This window comes from Ambystoma mexicanum, chromosome 1p, assembly GCF_040938575.1.
Source record: "Ambystoma mexicanum isolate Mex_15411 chromosome 1p, UKY_AmexF1_1, whole genome shotgun sequence".
NCBI classification, from domain to species: domain Eukaryota; kingdom Metazoa; phylum Chordata; class Amphibia; order Caudata; family Ambystomatidae; genus Ambystoma; species Ambystoma mexicanum.
The window spans coordinates 266,391,257-266,413,873 of NC_090921.1; the positions used below are offsets into that span (position 1 = coordinate 266,391,257).

The 22,617-nt window shown below is 38.8% G+C and overlaps 1 protein-coding gene across 1 annotated transcript in view; it reads right to left on the reverse strand.

Moving 5' to 3' along the window:
* LOC138568813 (polyunsaturated fatty acid lipoxygenase ALOX12-like) overlaps positions 1–22,617 on the reverse strand; it is a 265,719-nt gene that overhangs the window by 179,474 nt on the left and 63,628 nt on the right. The window lies entirely within an intron of this gene.

The following is a 22,617-nucleotide window of genomic DNA, read 5'->3' on the forward strand; positions in this document are numbered from 1 at the left end:
AAGCAACACAGAAGTAGAGCAAATGAAAATCGAAGTGTCCAAAATAAGCATCCATCTCTAGCAGAATTTGTACAAGAAGTTCAAACAAAACAGCCAAAACAACTAATACAGTCATTTAGCGAAACAAAACAATCTTCAAGTACAGAAACATTGCCTCCTCTATCAAAATGTAAAACGAAACAGAAAACGATTAACAAGAATTTAGCTACCACTACTGCTAAAATTGTTCCTATAAAATCTTGATATAGTGCCAAGTAAGCATACCAAAAAAACGTATTTTAGCAAAAGTGTTCCACCACAGAGTCCTTCAAAATCTTATAAAAACAGAGAAATCATGTACAACCCTTAAAACCTACTGTAGAAAATGAATCTTAGAAGCTTTGATAGACAGTGCAATCCTTCTCAGAAGAAAGTTATTTATTTTAGTGTTAAACAAAATGAAACCACTAACAAAACTAATGATAAATTACAAAAAAAAGAAATGTCAACAAAAATAACTTCTTAAATATCTGTGGAGGCAAGTCGAGTCACACCACAAGCACAGAACCATATTTCAATGAAGAAGCATACAAACAAAAGCAAACAAATACAATTGCCTTACATAGCAGTGGACAAGGTTATGAAAAAGTTAATACCACCACAATGGAACAAGAAATACTGCTTACAAAAATATCCCCAGAAAACTTAGAATTACCTCTCCATTCAACTGAACCAGAACGTCTAATATACAAATGGCCATGCACGTCAATGTGTAACATTCCTAAAAAATCTTTCAAGTCTTTACGCCAATTCCTCAATCAGTATGTGAAAGGCAAAGACAAAATCAAAATGAAACTACTGCAAAATATGGATACCTGTCCAGTGTGCAAGTACACAGGACTACAAGGACATTCATTAACCTGCATTTCAGGACCTATTTGCAAAACCACCTTCCATCATATCAAAACATCATTCAACTATAAGAAATCTAGTCTATAAACTGTACTATGCTAAAAGTCCTGCTTTAGCACTAACCAATTTAAATAGCATTCTCCAACATGGTACAGCCAAAGACCTACTTGAAGAAATCGACCATATCCAGAAAAAATATTTTGGATGTGAAAGCCACTCATAAAATGCAATGTAGTAAGCTTTCATAAATTACAACAGACTAGCAACAATTCTACCCATGGCAACCTTCTACTACACACATAGAAAAAAGAAATATGAAATTTAAAAGTACATCTGCTGAAGTACCAAACCATGTGTGTATGTTGCCGGAGCACTTTTTATAAAAGTAACACAAACACTGTAGACCTAAAATACAAAATAGAAGACAAAGAAGATTCTAAATGGTTTGAATTAGCTCTCTACATTATAGCAGAAAACACATACGAAATAACTGACCCCTTAACACTTTGCAGTTACTGCACTGTAAAACTTAACAACCAAACTCCTTCACATGCTATCACAAATAATTTGGAATTATTCCCACTACCAAAATCCCTACAACAACTCAATTTATATGAGAGCATCATAACTCAAATAGTGCACCCCTTGCAAGCAATAAAACACCTTCAACCAAAAACAGCAAAATTACCTCCCTCTGAATTGGTGAAAGGCATTTGTGGCAAAGTAGTGTATTTACCATTACATCTAAAACAAAATGTGCACACTCTGGGAGTGCAACGTCCAATGGAGCAATCTTTAATTACCTTAGTAAATAGTGTACCTACAAAAGAATTTGGCAACAAATGGTAGACTTACATACACTTAGACAAACCTTGCAATTCCTAAAAGACAATAATGAATACTACAAAGAAATTAATATTGAAGAAAACTTGAAGGAAACCACTGAAATAATTCAAGAGTCACCAGAAACTGGTCAATTTGAGCTTCTAGATCCTGCTAAAGTATCCATAATAATGACTGTAAAAGATGCACTAGAAACGTACCAAAGGCGACAAACAAAAGGATCACCAATCAGCATATGGGGAAAAAAAAGTATAGAAGCACGTGCTTTTCCTCTACTCTTTCCTACTGGCAAAGGAGGAAGGTACGATGATAGCATCAGAATACCGCACGTTACGGATGTATTCTGAAGATCCACATTTTGTCTAAATCTGGAAATACATATTCCACCTACTCTTTGAAAGTGAACTAGCAACTCTATGTTACGGAGTTGCACACAAATTAAAATCAGGAACCCACTTTCAAAATATGTCAGCTAAACAATTATTAGAAAAAGTGCAACAAAAAGATGAGGTTTTACAATCAAGTATTACAAATCTATTAACAAACATGCGTGGTACTAAAGAGTATTGGTTCCGACGTCATGGAGATGTAGGTTGTATGATAAGAAACCATGGCCCACCCACTTGGTTTGTTACATTAAGTTGTGCAGAATATGCATGGGAAGATTTACATGATTTCCTACGCACATCAAACAAAAACAAAGAGATATACTAACACCTGGAGAACTTTTTTCTCTAGATCCTGTTAATCTTTCAAGATATTTTCATCATCGCTTCATTGCTATGCTACACTTTATTTGTAATAAAACTGTTCCTCCCCTCGGAGAAGTGCAACACTTCTTTTGGAGAAAAGAATACCAAGCCAGAGGAGCACCACATATCCACATGATTTTATGGATTAAAGATGCTCCTAAATTTGGTCAAGACAATGACGCCACTGTGTTACAGTTTATCGAAAAATATGTCACTTGTGAAATTCCATCGGAAGCAACAAATCGTGATCTTCATGCACAGATTTTACAATTTCAAAGACACAAATGTGGCAAATATTTCGTCGCAAATACAAAAACAAAGGGAAATACTACACCAAATGCCACTTTGGTTTCCCTAGACCAGTTACAAAAACAGGTCAAGTGAACAACTTCATGTCTTCAGTTAGACATAGTGTTAAAGGTAAAGAACCTAAAAATACATATTACATAAAATGAACAGAAGAAAAATATATCAATGATTACAATGCAATCATTGCCCTCTTATGGAATGCAAACATAGATGTGCAGTACATTGCAGACAATTCCACTGCAGTTGCACGATTTGTTACAGCATACTTAACCAAAGCAGAAAAAACAGAGCTTCAAGACCTCTAGAATGACAGGTCATCAGCCAAAACACTGGCTCAGAAATTGTACAGCTTGGGTATAAAAATGCTCTCCCATAGAGAATGTGGCTCCTATGAAGCAGCAGATCGTTTAACCGGTACTGCTTTGTATGGAAAATCTGAAAATATAGTATGGCTAAGTCTTGATCCTGCTAAATCTAGAAAAAGAGTTTGCAAATCATACGACAACATAGAACAATAGCCAAAAATTATTCCAAACAGCCAAGACATTTTGAAAAACAATTTGCTGGACACATAGTACCCAAACAGAAGTACCACTTTGGAAGCCATGTGTCTATACCACATAGCCCAAAACTTCACATACAAAAATAATATAAATCCTGATGAAAAAAAAAAAATGAAAAAAAAGGTAGATACTTAGTAAAACTCAGCAAATGAAGTTTAATTAATCATATGTCATTAAAGACTCCTCAACTTAAAGAACTATATTAAATGTTCCTGCTACAACTCTTTAAACCATGGAGAAAAGAAGAAGAAATACTAGATAACTATGACTCCTACGAAGAGGTTTTCAAAGCAAATGAAAGCACTGTAACTGATGTAAACTTTACACACTACAAAACAATGTTGCACAATGAACAGCAACACGAAGAAGAACTCCAGGCCCAACTAGATAAGGACACTCCTGACAGTAGTCAACCTTCTGTAACAGGAAGCCAAGAACCACTGGGACAGCCATTAATAGCAAATGAGGCAGACTTAGCTATGACAGAAGTAGAAAACAACATGTGTCAGTATGAAGATAAAGAAGACTTAACTATACTACAATCAAAATTAAACAATGAGCAGCATAGCATTTTTCAGGAAGTAACAAAAGAAATTGCACATGGTGTACAACATGAAAATAAAGAATGCATCTGCCAAAATTACAAACCTATACTACTGTACGTCAGTGGTGAAGCTGGTTCTGGCAAAACATTCTCAATCAAAATCATCAGCAAATTCTTTCAACGATTGACAAACAACAAACTGTCAGCTGTTTTCACTGCCCCCACAGGTTTAGCTGCCTACAACATAGGCGGTGTCACTTTACACCGATTACTACTCCTGCCAGTAGAACACCAAAACAAATTAGACAATTACAAACATTCTACAGAAGCTGCAATGGAACTACGCAGAGTATTAAAACAAATGAAAATGCTACTAATAGGTGAAGTGCGCATGGTCTCCAACCTAATGTTGGCTTTCATTCACCTCAGATTACAAGAAGTAATCAAACTACAAAGAGCTCTTTGGAGGAAAACACATTATTGTTTTCGGAGATCTTCAATTGACACCAATGAAAGGTGAGCCTATTTTTAAAACCTTGGGACACAAACTCTGCCGTAAAACTGTTGGCAGCATAGGAAATGTCAACCTTTGGCAACATTTCCAATACAGAGTATTAACAGAAAACATGTGGCAATCTGCAGATCAGATCTCACTTATGCTAACATTTTAAAAAGTATTAGAGTAGGTATACTATCTCACGAAGCACAAACAATATTGAAAATCCGGCACATTCATGCACGTGCTACAGATGTTATGGAACAATTAGCACACAAAAATATCAATTGTATGGCCTTAATTCCAACTCTTGCAAGCTGTACCGAATTCAATGAAACAATGTTGAAAAAAGAAATACAACCAATAATTTAAATTAGCGCCACAGACAAACTAGACGTACATGGTACAACACTACCCATGTGTGAGCAAGCCACAACAAGACTAAATAGTTTCGAAAATTCAATCTCCAACACAGCTGAGTTGGAAAAAATATTAAAATTATCCTTAAACTGTAGAGTAATGCTTAAACGTAACCTTGACGTGGATCAATGACTAGTTAATGGAGCACTGGGTACAGTTGTTGGCTTTCAAACATACCCACGTGACAACAACATTCACTTTGTCAATATTCTCTTAGACAAACTTTCAGAAGTGAAAAGGAAAGGACGCTCAACAGCTTGATTCCTTCTCTTCAAAGACATGTATGAACGCAGAGAACAATTTTCTCTAACTCTTGCATACGCAGTCACCATTCATAAATCACAAGGTCTTACCCTAGACAAAGCATTGATAGATTAGGGTAACACAGTCTTTAAAGAAGGCATGAGCTACGTAGCACTATCACGCTTACGTACACTTGACGGTCTATTTCTAAATCAACTTTGATGCAAGTAAAGTAAACTATGATATTCCTTGCATTTTATAATACAATAGACTTTGTTCACTATACACCCCCATCTAAAAACATATCCTGTTCCACAAAAAGTAAAACATTGTAAAAGAAAACTAAAACAGAAATGCAACAGGATGTCACTGCAAATCCTCCAAAGAGTAAAAGAAAATAATTCTTCATCAATTAGCAAAACCAAAGAAGAGCCTATTACTCAAAGTAACTCAAGTACTTCTTCAAAGAAACAACACACATTCCGAAAAAATGACTTGGACAGACTTATCTGGTCCATTTAAATTTTCAAATATAACTGGTGTAACTTGCTACGCAAATGCAGCAATGAATATTCTATTTCAATTACCACCAATTGTTGCCAACATTTACTTACACAGTACAGACCAATTGTGTTTGCAAATGTTAGTACTTCATAGAAACACAACAAACAATCCTGACAACACGTATAGTGTTCATGGAATAAGACAACAATTGGACTACTGTGCTGTAATGGTGAAATTCACTATAAACTCACAGGAAGATCCACAAGAATTTCTAATGTACCTACTGCAAGTACTGGAAAACAAAAACATGCCTACAAATGAAATCTTCCAGATTTCATACATGTGGAAACATACATCCACTCTGCTAAATGTGACACAGGAACAAATCCCCAATGAGCGCTTTGTGTATGTATCCATACCCAATTGTGAATCTGTGCCATTTCAGCAACTTGTACAAAATGCAAACCATGGTAGATTATGTACTACCTGCAATTTGGATAATCGCTCCGCCTTACTAATACAAACACATAATAAATACATAATATTAATGCTTCTACGTTACAATGCAGGTGGTACCAAAAACAACTGCAAGCTGACTGGATTCACACAAGTATCACTTGGTAAGAAAACCTTCACAACAATAGGTATAATCTACCACACAGGAGCCACAACCAATGCAGGTCACTATACTGTACATATATTTAAAAAAATGGGGATGGTTTGAATGTAATGATAGTACCATTACTCTAAAGCAGAGATTACCAGCAAATCTTACAAACGCTTATTTAATCTTCTTAAAACCAAAATGTATTAACCTAAGAGACCTAAGCTACTCCTCACTGATGAGCCCCAACAAGGGCGAAACATGTTTGGGGATGCTTGTGGTCTCGTGCAGAAGGGATGTGGCCTAGCAGTTTGGGCTGGACTGCCCCTTTTGGGGTGGGGCCAAGCCTGATTTGCATATGGACTTTCCCTTCTGTAATGGCTTGGCAGGCGAAGAACGGTGGCATGGAGGGTTGCACAGAGCAATGCCAGTGGTTAAGATTCATTCTAAACCTTCCAGCCATCACTTCTTTGTTTTTACCACAAGAGACACTCCTGTGGGGCAGCGCATCCCTCCAACTGCCTCGCAGGCCATGTGAGATACATTTGACCCTCATCTTTGTGAGGGTCACAGTATTGTGCATGTACTGCGACGCAGTACTCTGCAGGGGTGAAGACCCTTCAAAGTGCTTTCGAGGCTGCGGTCAAGGAGCATGAGGAGGACTGCTACCTACCTGAATAAGGCCCACCCTATATCTTCCTCTCTCCACCTGCCCTTTCTTATCCCTGTGGTTGGTGTCCCTTCCTTACCCTACTTTCCTTGTGTGTCGTGTTTAAAAAAACAAATAAAAAAGCCTCTTTTCAGAGCCGCCTTTTACAGTCTAAAAATAGAAGTGGCAAATAAATGGTGCAGGGCCCTGTGCATTTTTTTGATGTCCGCAGACATCTAACATTTTGGGGTGCTGCTCCATCAAAACCATTGCACTTTTCTCTAGGAGGAAGTTGTGGCTCTGAAAAGAGCCTTTTTGTGGGTTTTTTGTGTTTCGAAAACTTTAAATGGTCAACATCTACTGCAAAATGGATTGCTGTAATTCCAAAAAGGGTTGTAATGCTTTTTGTATATTTTGCAAAAAAATCTGATTGCCAGCATAAGTAAGATGTACTCCATTTCTGCGAAAAATGTGTGTTGCGAAACATCATATTTTTATTGTGAAAGAGGATATGCCAACATCTCTCAAAAAGGCACAAACAGCCTTATTGACGTTGCGCCTCGCTTTCGCCATGTGTGGACCAAATGAAGAAGAATGTAGCCCCATTGGTCTCTGCACAATATGAGAAAAAAAAAATACTTGGGTATTTGGAAACATGTCCATGACTTTCCCCAAGTCTTCCTTTCATTGCAAATTGCATGTCCTAAACTGTTCCCTCCACAATGAATAATAATAATGTCTGGATGACACTGTCACCGAAGTAGCACAAAGAGGCACCAAATCCAGTAACTTCATTCCATGCACTCCATGCCAGTGCACTTCCACATGAGGGAATCCAAGATGTACAGCCACTCCACAGCGATCTGCATGTACCTCCAACCAATTTATCCATGAGACTCCCAAAATCCAGACAACCTGCTTTCTGAAACACAAAGCCATAGCTATTTACTATCCTCTCAGGAAAAAGACTTTCTGACAAAGTCTCTTCTTCCACATCACACCTAGTAAACCTTATTGACCAATCCCTTGCTCTGCTAAGTCTCATTTGCGTGCCTCTCAAACCCAAAATCCCTGTATCCAATAATATAATAATATAATATAATTTAATTTGGCATTTATATAGCGCTACGAACCCTCAGGTATCTGAGCGCTGCTTATTATTACCCACGGTGTGTGGTGCTCATTTATCGACCTCGGAAGGATGAAAGGCTGAGTTTGGCCCCGCCGGGATTCGAACCTGCATCAGCAGGCTCTGCACGGATGTCAAAGCGAGCGCTCTACTCGCTGTGCCACTTGACCGGCTATAAGCGATGTCCGCGGACAACCGCGGTGTCCGTGGACAGATCGAAAAATCTGGGCGCGAGGAATGAAAATTAAAATAGTGTGCCCCATTTCCCCTTTGAGGTTGCCTCTTAAAAGAGCCTTTATTTTTTAAATATGCTTCAAAAACACCTTTTATTTTGTGCTTTTTGTTTTTCTTATTTTCCTCCAAAAATCTTCACATTAACTTCTCCAAAGCAATCCCTACATTCCAAAACAGCATAGCATTTCCCAAAAAAGATAAATACATACCATCTTCTTTAAAATAATCAACATTAGCAGAGTCAATGTTCTCATTATTACAAAAGAACATGCCAGCTTTAAGCATAAAAGTAAACATGCCTCGGTTAATTACACACCTGGCAATATTTTGCTGAGGACAAAAAAACAGAACTATTGTCCCATATTGCCCTAGGTACCAAACCTGAAAAGATTACCTTAGCATTTGGAAGTAATTACTGTCTCAAACAAGTTTTCTAAATCTTTCGACAAAGTAGGGCACCGACATAGCCCAAATGCCACATGTGGACTGTTCACCCTGCCCATATCTTCACAAACTTGTACAATTGCCTGTACATTGAAACCAGGCACAGTGCTTCACACCACCTCCACTCCTTTAATATCAGAATTGTTTGCCACATTCCTGCATTTAGCATACTACTCTAAACCATGCAGAAACAGATCTCCAACCACCAACACCCTGACTTTCTCCACCTCTGTCATCTTCACTACACACAGCCTCTTTCAATACAAACCACAACCTCAAACACCTTATTGGCTGATCCCTACAGTCCTATTTCATTGCCAGATATATTGAGAAGTCCTGTATCTGGAACGCCCTGTCCGCGGACAGCCGTGGTGTCCACAGAGCATATAACAAAGGAGCAGCCCTTCTACCCTTTCCACTTCACTCTCTGCACCATTTCCTCATTGGCTACTGTTAAGCAGTCACACAACCATCCACCAATTCCTGCCATCTACCCTTTAAAAATAGAAGAAATAATCATTTGCTTTTTTTTTAGCCATCTTCTAACTTCCAATAACACAGCCTTAAGAAGCCAAGTGTGCTCTGTACACTTATTATACTCATTTGTAAAGCATGTTCAACAGATTCTAAGTAAAATATACAGGATGCACATAGGGAAAGGAAGATGCATGTACATACAATGCTCAGTTATCAGAAAACAAAACACATACTGCAAAAAAAAAAAAAAAGAAAATTCAATGTCTACATTCACAACAGTGCTATAAAACTAACTTCTTTCTTTTACAATTACAGTGAAGAGCACTCTCCTGAAAAGCACCAGCGTCTGAAATACGAACAAGAATTTAGAAGAACCCTACTCTTCCCATACAAAAATGTGCAATACTACCATAATGTTTTAACCGTTACTCAAAAACACTAGATGTCTAGTATTGTAGAACAAAAAGTATATTCACCCTGTACCATTAGATTTAGTATTAGTGTTTCCCCTCACCAGCTGCATACTTTGTATTGTCACCTGAACCCCAGTATAATAACACACAAATACAATAGCCTACCCAACGTGATGTAGCTGCCCATTGAACAATCACACCTCCACATACATCCTTACCATCATACTCAGACACTCATGCACAAAGCACACATACACTGCACAACAGCCCAACCCACTCTTTTTCTCCAACAGACCCCAAAGAATGCCTACCAAAAAGAAACGCAGAAGTAGAGAAAATCAAAATAAAAAAAGTGTCCAAAATAAGCATGCATCTCTAGCAGAATTTGTACAAAAGTTTCAAACAAAACAGCTAATACAGCCATTAAGTGAAACAAAACAAGCTTCCAGTACAGAAACTTTGAAACTCAGAAAGTGATTAATAAGACTGCAGCTACCACTACTGCTAACACTGCACCTATAAATCTTGATGTAGTGCCAAGTAACCATACCAAAAATATATATATATTTTACAAAAACAATTCCGCCACAGAGTCCTTCAGAACCTTATAAAAACAGGAGAGAAATCATGCACAACCCTTAAAACCTCCCATAGAAAATTAATCCTAGAATCACTCAGACAGTGCAATCCTCCTCAAAAGGAAGTTATTTATTTTCGTTTTAAATAGAATGAAACCACCAACAAAACTAACTACTAAACTACAAAAAAGACTTGACAAACAGAATATCAACAAAAATTGCTTCTTAAACATCTGTGGAGGTGAATGCAGTCGCACCACGAGCACAGAACCATATTTTAATGAAGAAGCATACAAAAAAAAGTGAACAGACCCAATTGCCATAGATAGCAGTGGCTGAGGGTATGAAAAACGTAATAATACCATTATGGAACAAGAAACGCTGCTACCAAAAAGATCCCCAGAAAACTCGGTATCACCTCTCCATTCCACTGAACCAAAAAGTCCAGTCTACAAATGGCCGTGCACATCAATGTGTAACATTGCCAAAACATCTTCCAAATCTTTACGCCAGTTCCTCAATCAGTATGTAAAAATCAAAGACAAATTCAAAATGAAACTACTACAAAATATGGATGCCTGTCCAGTGTGCAAATACACAGGACTACAAGCACATGCATTAGCCTCCATTTCTGGACCTATTTGCAAACACACCTTACAGCAAATCAAAATGATATCAACACATCATTGAACTATAAGAAATCTGATCCATAAACTCTACTATGCTAAAAGTCCTGCTTTAGCACTAGTCAATTTAAATAACAATCTTCTACATGGTACAGCCAAACAACTACTTGAAGAAATAGAGCACAACCAGAGAAAACATTTTGGAAGTGAAAGCCACTTACAGAATGCAATAGCTTTACAACAAACTAGCAACTACTGTACAAATAGCAACCTTCTTTTACACACATACAAAAAAGAAATAGTAAAGTTTAAAAGTGAATCCGCCGAAGTACCAAACCATGTGTGTGTGTGTTGCCACAGGACTTTTTATAAAAGTAGCACAAAAACTGTAGACATAACGTACAAAATAGAGGACAATGAAGATTTCAAATGGTTCCAATTAGCTCTCTACCTTATAGCAGAAAACAAATACAAAATGACTGACCCCTTAATACTTTGCAATTACTGCACTGCAAAACTTGACAAACACCTTCACGTGCTATCACAAATAACTTGGAATTATTCCCACTACCAAACCCCTGCAAAAACTAACATTTATATGTGAGCATCATAATTTAAACAATGCACCCCTTTCAAGCAATAATACACCTTCAACCAAAAACAGCAAAATTACCTCACTCTGATTTAGGGGAAGGTATTTGTGGCAAAGTAGTTTATTTACCATTAGATCTCAAAGAAAATGTACACACTCTGGGAGCGCAACGTCCAATAGATCAATCTTTAATTGTCTTAGTAAATGGCGTACCTACAAAATAATTTGGCAACAACTCATGGACTTACATAAAGTTAGACAAGCCCTGCAATATCTAAAGACAACAATGAATACTACAAAAAAATTAATATTGAAGAAAACCTGAGAGAAACCATTGAAATAATTCAAGTCACCAGAAACTGCTCAATTTCAACTTCTAGATCCTGCTACAGAGTCCAATATTTTAGATTATTATACAATTCATCCATTACACTCTAAAGACACCATAGATGATGCACTGGAAACATACTAAATGCGACAAGCCAAAGGATCTCCAATCAGCATATGGGAAAAAAGTATAGAAGCACGTGCCTTTCCTCTACTCTTTCCTACTGGGAAAGGAGGAAGGTATGATGACAGGCCCACACAAATAACAGCATCAGAATATCACTCTTTACGAATGAATTCTGACGGCCCCAGATTCAGACAAAATGTGGAATACATATTCCACCTTCTCTTTGAAAGTGAACGAGCAACTCTATGCACACACACATTAAAATCAGGTACTCATTTTCAAAATATGTCAGCTACGCAATTACTACAAAAAGTGCAAGAAAAATGAGGTTTTACAGTCAAGTATTACAAATCTTTTAGCAAACATGCGTGGTACAAAAGAATACTGGTTCCAACATCACGGAGATGTATGCTGTATGATAAGAAACCTTGGCCCACCCACTTGGTTTGTTACATTAAGTTGTGCAGAATATGCATGGGAAGACTTCACTATTTCCTACGCATAGCAAACAAAAACAACATAGATATAAAAACACCAGGAGAACTCTGCTCTCTAGATCCTTTAAAGGTATCAAGATATTTCCATCATCGCTTCATTGCTATGCTACTCTTTATTTGTAATAAAACTGTTCCTCCCCTCGGAGAAGTACAACACTTCAATTGGAGAAAAGAATTCCAAGCCAGAGGAGCACCACACATCCACATGCTTTTATAGATTAAAGATACTCCTACATTTGGTCAGGACAGTGATGCCACTGCTCTGCAGTTTATCCAAAAATGTGTCACTTGTGAAATTCCTTCACAACCAACACATATTGACCTTCATGCACACATTGTTTAACAATTTAAGTCATCGCAAATATAAAAAACAAAGGAAAAACTATACCAAATGCTGCTTTGGTTTCCCAAGACCAGTTATAACAACAGGTCAAGTAAACAACTTCATGTCTTCAGTTAGACATAGCGTCAAAGGTAAATCACCTAAGAACAGAAGAATCTAAATATATCAATGATTACAATGCAATCATTGCCCTCTTATGGAATGCAAACATAGATGTGCAGTACATTGCAGACACTTCCACTGCAGTTGCACAATATGTCACAGCCTACTTAACCAAAGCAGAAAAAACAGCTTCAAGACATCTGGGATGACATATCATCTGACAAAACACGGTCACAGAAATTGTACAGGCATAAAAGCGCTCCCTCACAGAGAATTTGGCTGCTATGAAGCTGCAGACCGTTTAACCGGTACTGCCTTGTATGGAAAATCTGAAAACATAGCATGGCTAAGTCTTGATCCTGCAAAATGTAGAAAAAGAGTTCTCAAATCATACGAGGACATAGAAACAATAGCCAAAAATGTTCCCAGCAGCCAAGACATTTTGAAAAACGATTTACTAGACCCATACTACCCAAACAGGAGTACCACTTTGGAAACCATGTGTCTCTACCACGTAGCCCAAAACTTCACATACAAAAATAAAGTTTTCGAAATACATGTCTCTGCTACAACTTTTTCAACCATGGAGAAAAGAAGAAGAGTTACTAGATACCTATGACACCTATGAAGATGCTTTCAAAGCAAATGAAAGTACTATAACAGATGTAAACTTTACAAAGTACAAAACAAGGTTGCACAATGAACAGCAACACGAAGAAGAACTCCAGGCCCAACTAGATGTGGACACTCCCAACAGTAGTCAACCTTCTGTAACAGGAAGCCAAGAACCACTTGGACAGCCACTAATACCAAATGAGGCAGAATTAGCCATGGCAGATGACTAGAAACACCAAGTAGAAAACACCATGTGACAGTATGAACAATCTACAGAAGACTTCACTGTACTAAAATCACAACTGAACAACGAGCAGCGTAGCATTTTCCAAGAAATAACAAAACAAATTGAACGTAGTGTGCCACATGAAAAAAAAAACTGTACCTGCCAAGACTACAAACCTATACTGCTATAAGTCAGTGGTCAAGCTGGTTCAGGCAAAACATTCTTAATCAAAGTCATCAGCAAGTTCCTCCAACAATTGACAAACAACAAACTGTCATCTGTTGTAACTGCCCCCACAAGTTTAGCTGCCTACAACATAGGCAGTGTCACTTTACACCGATTACTACTCCTTCCAGTACAACACCAAAACAAATTAGACTATTACAAACTTTCTACAGAAGCTGCAATGGAACTGCGCAGAGTTTTCAAACAAATGAAAATGTGTCACGATTCCTGCCCCCAGGCCCACGGCATATCAGGCTGGAGCCAGGTCACAGCCAACTAGGTCGCCCCTAAGGGCCTCTCCATCTCCTCAGACACCTACTTGGACTCCGACTTGGCGCCTTTGGCACCAAGCTCACACACAGTCCTGAGATCCACTTAGTATTGGATTTTCAATGTATTAAGGGGAAATGGATGCCCCCCCATGTAATTCAGTTCCTTGAACTGGATGAGCGGTCTAGTCTTTCGGGGGTGGCTCAGCCCAGGGATACCTACAGACTATTTAAACCACGCCCGGCCTGAGAAACATGATTTGCGTTTCTCTGCACCTGCAGCGTGACACTCACCGTGCCCGGATCTCCTGAAGAGGCCCACTTCTTTCCCCAGTGCCAGCGCACCTGCAAGAATAAGAACTTTGTTGCCATTACTCACCTCGAAGAGCATCCAATTTCTGTCCAGCTCTTCCCAGTCTTGCGGATTCCTACGGCAGAGCCATCTCCATCTCGACACGCTGCACCCTACCAAAGGGGAGAAGAATAGAAGAAAAGACGTTAGTAAGCATTCTGCAATACCTCTCGAATTTGCAAATAGAGTTTAATCCTTACCTGAACTCCCGTCGATTGGACAACTTCTGCTCCGGAGCATTCCGCCGATCTGAAAAAGGGGAAAAGACACATCAGGTTAACGCAAAACATTTAAGAGGCGCCGCACATCGCGCTTTCTCACCGCAGCTCATCTCCTCAGCTCGCTTCCATGCTGGGTTACTGCGGCACCTAAAAGGAGACAGAAAAGACGAACAGTGGTTAGTGCTAAGGAAGCCAATAAGCATCACGCTCCGCATTCTTACTTCAGCGGCGCATCACCATCCTCAAGACCTTCATCACCTAGGGAAAGAAAGACACAGTATTAAAGGGACTAGAGCCATCAGAACTTTTGTAAGACTCATTCCAATTACCGGTCGGCTGAAGCCGCAGCAAGCCCCGTCCGCTGGGCCCGTGCCAGTGAAGCAACTAGGCACCCTCCAGCCTGCATCACCCAACGCATCCCTGCATCGAAGGCAGGACGGAGAGCGCCCCACATCAAAAAACAAGGTGAAGAGGTCCGGGGGAAGGTTGGGACCCAGGGAAGAAAAGGAGGGCCAGACAAGCAAGACCAATAGGGAATTGACCTCTGATAATACTGTGTTTCAGGCCCAGTGCTTGGTTGATCAAGTCCAGTGAAGTGTTCGAAGTAGTCAGAAGTCCGGACCGGCTGAGTGGCGTCCCCGTGGATATCAGGTGAGCGTTACAAAAATGCTACTAATAGATGAGGTGCGCATGGTCTCTAACCTAATGTTGGCTTTGATTCACCTCAGATTACAAGAGGTCCTCAAAACAGACTACGAACAGGTCTTTAGAGAAAAAACATTGTTTTCGGAGATCTTCAACACCAGTGAAAGCTGAACCTATTTTTAAAACCTTAGGGCACAAACTGTGCCGTAAAACTCTTGGTAGCACAGGAAATGTCAACCTTTGGCAACATTTCCAATACGGAGAATTTACTGAAAACATGCGCCAGTCTGCAGCGCTCACATACGCTAACATTTTAAAAAGTATTAAGAGTTGGTGTACCATCAAAAGAAGCACAATCAATATTAAAAACCAGGCACATCCATGCACTCTATGGCCATAACTCATATGCCACTGATGTCATGGAACAATTAGCACACAAAAATGTCAATTGTATGTCCTTGATGCCAACTCTTGCAAGCTGTTAAAAATTTAATGAAACAATGTTGAAAAAAGAAATGCAACCAATGGACGTACATGGTATGACACTATCCATGTGCCAACAAGCCACAACAAGACTAAATACCTTAGAAAAAACAGCAGGATTGGAGAAAATATAAAAATATAAAATATTAAAATTATCTTTCAACTGAAGAATAATGCTTAAACGTAACCTAGACGTGGAGCAAGGACTAGTTAAGGGAGTTCTTGGTACAGTTGTTGGCTTTCAAACATACCCACATGACAACAACATTCAGTTTGTCAATATTCTCTTCGACAAACTATCAGAGTTAAAAAGATAGGACGCTCAACAGCCCTCTTTGATCTTTTCAAAGACAACTCTAGCATACGCAGTCACCATTCACAAATCACAAGGTCTTACCCTACATAAAGCATTGATAGATATTGGTAGCACAGATTTAATTTAAAGAAGGCATGAGCTATGTAGCACTATCACGCTTACATACACGTGACAGACTATTTCTAATCAACTTTGATGCAAGTAAAGTAATTGCTGATATTCCTTGCATTCTGGAATACAATAGACGGCGTTCACTCTACACCCCCCACCCCCAAATCTAAAAACCTATCCTGTTCTGCAAAAAGCAAAACGTTGTAAAAGAAAACTACTTCAGACTGAAACGATACAGGATCTCACTGCAATTCCTCCAAAGAAAGTAAAAGAAGCTAATACTTCATCAAGTACCACAACCAAAGAAGAATCTACTGCTCAAAGTAACTCAACTACAACAAGTAACAAGACAAGACACACACACTCCAAACAAATGACTGACACAGAACTGGCAGGTCCATTCAAATTTTCAAATACAACTGGTGTAAATTGCTATGCAAATGTAGAAATAAATATTCTATTCCAATTGCCACCAATTATTGACAACATTTACTTACACAATTCAGACCAATTGTGTTTGCAAATGTTAGTCCTTCATAGAAATGCAACCAACAATCCTAACCACACTTAGTGTTTCTGGAATAAGGCAGGAATTGACTACTGTGCTGGAATGGTCAAGTTCGCTATAAACTCACAGGAAGATCCACAAGAATTTCTAATGTACTTACTACAAGTACTGGAAAACAAAAACATACCTATAAATGTAATCTTCCAGATTTCATACATGTGGAAACCTACATGCACTCTCTGCAGCCATGTGGCACAGGAACAAGTCCCTAATGAACGCTTTGTGTATGTATCCATACCCAACTGTGAATCCATTCCATTTCAGTAACTTGTACAAAATGCAGACCATGGCAGATTATGTACTACCTGCAATTCAGATAATCACTCCACCTTACAAATACTGACACATTAAATACGTAATAGTAATGCTTTTATGTTACAATGCAGATGGTACTAAAACAACTACAAGCTGAATGGATTTGCACATGGTTAAGTATCACTTGGTAAGAAAACCTTCAAAACAATAGGAATAATCTACCATGCAGGAGCCACAACCAATGCAGGTCACTACACTGCATATATAAAAAGTGGATGGTTTGAATGTAATGATACTACCATTACTCTAAAACAAAGATTAACAGCAAATCTCATCAACGCTCATTTAATATTCTTAAAACCAAAATTTAATAGCTAATCTGTGCATAAACATTAACACAACTTCAATTTCTAAACTATAAACAGATACCTGTTGGCATCTTCTAACTGCCCCAAGATTCTGCAACAAGCAAACAGATAAATAAATACCACTAAAATGTTAAGAAACAAACAGAATAAGCCAACAGGTATCTAACTGCCCAAAATTCAGCAACAAGCAAACCGATAAATAAATACCACTAAAATCAAACAAAAAATATACAGTTAGAATATGCCAACATGTATCCAACTGCCCCAAAAATCTGCAACAAGCATGGATTTTTTTTCCCCACAGACCCAATGATTTAATAAACAAACACAGGAACTGAGCAAATTGCACAGTACACTGGTTTGACTATAGTACTTCTAACTATAAGGGTCGAAGAAAATACAGAAATGTCCATTATGCAATGTAATAACTCATTATGAACTACCCACACTAACACATGATCTTTTCTTTTATCACAGAGATTGAAAAAGAAGATCTGCTCCAATTACCCCAATTACCCATGTCATGAAAAAACTGCATACAACCACAAAATGTCAAACAGTAAGTATAAAATAAATGGACTCAAACACCTCTGCATAATACACCCATTCAGGCAAACATCTATCCATAGACCACAATCCAAAATGTTTACTTCCTTGGGTATCTTAGGCTGCAGTGCTTGTTACCAAACTCTACAATCGTAATTGCATGGCCTAGACAAACCTTTACATACACTCTCCAAATGAAACAGTCCACAAACTTTTGAAAGCATATATCCCCTATATGCAGCCCACATACCAGTCAAAATGTTTGGTAGCATGGCACGGCCATGCACCAAAGACTCTAGGCCCTGGCCACAACCACCGCAGCATAACGCACCCATGCTACCAAACATTTTGACTGTGGTATGTGGGCTGCTTATAGGGGGTATATGTTCTATTGGACTATACTGTACATTAAGAGATAATATGCTCCGCCGGCTTCCAGGGGTTCCTGAGGAGGTGCTAAGCCTCACTCCTTCAATCTGGATTAATAAAGTCACTGGAGAGGGATATGTCAGTTTGATTAAGACGGCATTGAAAGAGCTTTCGATGAATTTCGCATGCCTGGTGCTACTGAGAGCATCTCCAAACTGACTGCTTTATAAATCAAATACATTGTCCTCAGAGGCCAATTTACTCTACTAAGATGATAATGCAACTCACTTATATGCAAAGAATGCTAGTTTTGGGAGCTTTTGTGTGAATCCACTCGATCTCTGAAAGGCAAAGCATGGGCCCTGCTGCGGGTATCATTACACAGTAAAGTACGGTTTGCAGTTCAGTGCTGTTAGTGTACTGAATTTGTACTTCTGATAAGATGGAAGGTCATATTTACAAATTCGTGTCCTGGCCACAACCACCACACCATAACACACCCATGCTACCAACATTTTGACTGTGATATGTGGGCTGCTTATAGGGCGATATTAATTACAATCAATACTCTACTAACAACCCAAAACCAACATCAGACTAAAGAAAAATAGCTAGTAGAACGCCCAGTATTTAGTATGTCCGCAGACACTGCAAAAACACATCAAGGGCTCCTACCACCTAAACAAATACAGCTTTTCACCCATCTCTTACTCCCCCACCCTCCCAAAGCACTCCTACACACCAACACACTCTCCAAAATTGCATTTTTGCTCAGTTCAACGACACACTGGCCGCAGATCCAATATGGCGGATGCATTGAAACAATGTGACGCACCTCACGCCTCATCCCAGCCAATCAGAGAACACATTGCGTGTCCGCGAACATGACGCACGTCCTTTAGCCAATTGGTGTCCTGTCCGCGGAGCGAACAGGGAAGTGTGTTCGCAGAGCGGACCACATATCACACATTTTTTTAGACCTACTTTTTGGTCATTTTAAAAAGACCTACTGGATGGATTTCCACCAAATTTACAAAAGCACGCTTTCGGGACGAAGCCGCCATGTCTGCCCCAAATTTGGTGGAAATTCGTCCAGCGGTTTAAGCTGTAGGCGTGAACAAAGTGTTTTCTCCATTTAGTCTATGGGAAAAAAAAAAAAAGATTTTGGGGCCCTCCTATTACTTTGCCCCTCCCCCCCAGACCAAACCTCACCAAACTCTGCAAAAGAATTCAGAATGGGGCATATACTTTTTTTTCACAAAGTTTGGTGAGGATTCGTCCAGGGGGAGCAAAGTTATAAGCTGCCCAAAAAGTGCTCTACCTATGGGATTAGCAACTTAACCATAACTACATTGCTGCTACCGCAGGCCATGTAATATATTAAAAAGAAAGGGAGCTAATTGAACTCAGAACAGCGGCACTCCTCCAAAAATATCAATCAACACTTGGGCAAGAAGGTCTCTGTCAAAGTCCTTAATTTTTTATAGGGTCGACAAGGTAAACCGAGAACACAATGACGCGTTTCACCCTAACGGGCTTCGTCAAATAGTAAAAAGTGAAAAGGGATTCTGATTTTTCAATTTTCATTAACAGAGGAGTGCCTCTTGTTTCTAAGCATGCATGGTCAGCTGCACCTTAAGAGAGCCTTAGTACATTTAGTCAACATGTTGGATGTTAACAACTCGCATGACATGTCAATTTCACAGTGGATGTAATTCATAAATTTTCACCACATACACACCGTGATCTGCCTGGTGCTTAATGACAAGAATATTATTTTCAGACAATATGACCATTATCACACTTTGTTGATGTATGGCACGTTCGTAGTGCTTAGTAGCACGAACATTGCATGCAAAATAAATTTGATCTTGGCTCGTAAAGTGCATAGTACTTGACAACTGTGTGTTTTTTGTACCACAGACACAATGTCTATTTGATTGCATCAATAATTGAGTCCATCCAAATAATGTTAACTGCATAATGCATTTTACAAAACGATACAGAGACTGCTTTCAGCATATTTGAGCTGCTAAAATGCATAATGGCTAGCAGGAATAGTTGATTAAGACACCTCAGTGGTGTAAAGTGCATAGAATTCAACCTGAACAGTGTCTATTTAATAGCATCAACAATTGAATCCGAGTTATAAAAAGTAGATAATGCTAAATCCTGTAAACAACATTTTCAGCACAGATTTTGTTGTGTCTTATAGTTTATCTTAATTTCCCAAAAATGTAAGTGTGTTTAAGGGACTAATTATCTTGACTCCTTTTTTACTTTGCAGTTGCTTCTCACTGTGGCATTCTTGGTCTTTAGCCAAACAAATATGCTTTGTTCTTGCATGAATCTGTATTCCAGTGCCTGTCGGTTCTTCCGCCTTATTCCCTCTCCTTGAGGTTTTCAGCTTACCATTACATGAGACCTATGTCCATCTTCTCAAAATGGCTGCTATACCTGCATCACATTTTCTACTGTAGCAAGCTTCTATTTCTCATCTACCTTGCATTTCTGATACTGTAGCAAGCTTTTATTATTTCTTATCTACCTTACGTTTCTGCGTATATACATAAACTGCATCTCTTAGTATATACGATTTCTTCGCTTTTGTATGCAAATTCACTTCCATCAGTAACATCTTCACCCTTTAAATATTCATATATCGTTTCAGTGCGTCTTCGTGATGTCACTTCACAACCGTCAGACTTCACTTGTAGTTCTTCCACGTCCGATGGTGTCTGCAGACTTCCTTTTACCACTTCAGATCAAGGCTACATTAATTACGGTTGTATTGAGTGCATAACATCTTCCATATTTTCGATGCAGGACGATACAGCCCTTTCTTGCTGCTCTTCCAGCATGACGGATTTGAGGGCTGGGCTTCATGAGTGACGTGTACATCTCCTTCTCTACATTTCAAGTGTCAATTTGATTACAGAGTGTGAATACAATATTACATTTGCAAACCGGTAACCACCATCAGGTCTTAAGACGTACATTTGCCCCATTGTGGTTTACCTTATTAGGGTTGTCCATTCTTTTCTTGGCTGTGGAATATCAACCATACCATCCTTCATCCTTAGCTAAAAAACTACACATGCCAGAGTGCACAACTGCACTCGCCACATACTGCTGGCTAGTGAAATTGTACTCTTGGCGAGAAACAAATTGTGTGATGTGGGGGATATGTAAAGAATTAAGGTGGGGAGTAACTTTGTATGGGTGCCTAGTAGCTTGCTACTGGAATTGTTTCTCTCTGTTGTGGGCTATTAAATCTCATGACAATTCATTCACGTCTCCCAGTCATCACAGAAATGTTCTGTATACTTTTTAGAAAACTGTTACTCAACCAGCAATTACTATTATCTGCAAGATTTTACAAGATGAAATGCAGGTCATACACAGTTTCATAATTGTCAGATGTAGCAACCACATTATTGTCAATCCGCTTGCTTCAGGAATTAATTTTGCCACAAGATGGCTGTGATGCTTCCCCAGTTTTCTCCCTCATTTCCCCCTAACTAAATGCCTCTCTACCACAGGAGATTAATCTTTTCCCTTTCTAGCTCTCATAGATTGGAAATGTCCAACGATACAAATAACACGTCTGACTGACTTTTGCCTTTGAAGGAACTTTCGCACATCTGACTTTGATTGGGTTCTGTGTACTTCAAAATGTATTTCCAATTATCTATTCTCCTAAAGAAGACCCAGCATGAGAATGCATACAAAGGGATGAAACATGTAGATTATTTTTGATGTAGACACCGTTTGATACTAGATTATTTTATCAGTTGTATGACGATCCGATAGGCACATAATCGTTATTTTCTAACATCACTCTTTCTTCACTTTTCTGTCTTTTTGCTGTCATTCACAATTGGTCAGTTATATCCATATGATATCAAATACAGTTAATAATTACTATCAACGGTATTCACTACAACCTCTTCTTTGCTGTGTTCAAGATATTGCCCTCTACTGACTAGAGTTCACAACTGCATTTTCTTTCATCTGCTTCTCTCCCTGCTATGTTAAACAATGTTAATACTGCACTAGCCACTACTGTGGTGATCCAACAGGGGCATGTCCATAAATGTGCTATGTTGTACCTCTACCAGGGCTATCCAGACCTTAGTCTGCGAAGGAATGAAAATGGGCATCAGAGGAGAGGAAGGATGAAGAAGGATCAGAGTGAAAACAGACATGAAAGAATTGTAAAAGCAAGAAAGGGAAGGGAAGGTAAGATAAGGATAGAGATTGTGATCTTCTTCGTGCCATCTCACTTCTACTTTTCCCCCAAAAAATGTTTCATTTTTAAACTAATTTTATTTTTGTGCC